This window comes from Phaethon lepturus, unplaced genomic scaffold (genome assembly GCF_000687285.1).
Source record: "Phaethon lepturus isolate BGI_N335 unplaced genomic scaffold, ASM68728v1 scaffold40761, whole genome shotgun sequence".
Lineage (NCBI taxonomy): Eukaryota > Metazoa > Chordata > Aves > Phaethontiformes > Phaethontidae > Phaethon > Phaethon lepturus.
Window position 1 is genome coordinate 1 of NW_010519232.1, and position 375 is coordinate 375.

Sequence of the window (375 nt, forward strand, 5' to 3'; positions counted from 1 at the left end):
GGAAGGGCCGTCTCGGGGAACCGAGCGATTCAAACAAAGGTTTCTCTAAACCCTGACAAACCTCACAGCGAGGGAAGGGTTTTCACTTCCGCAGCTTGGCCCAGAAGCCCCAGTCGGTTTTTAATCACGCAAAACCCCGGCTGTACCCCGACCTCGACTCGGAGGCGTGCCGGAGACCTCCTCTGCCCTCTCTGAGCAAACGGCGGAGGTTTCTCTAAACCCTGACAAACCTCACAGCGAGGGAAGGGTTTTCACTTCCGCAGCTTGGCCCAGAAGCCCCAGTCGGTTTTTAATCACGCAAAACCCCGGCTGTACCCCGACCTCGACTCGGAGGCGTGCCGGAGACCTCCTCTGCCCTCTCTGAGCAAACGGCGG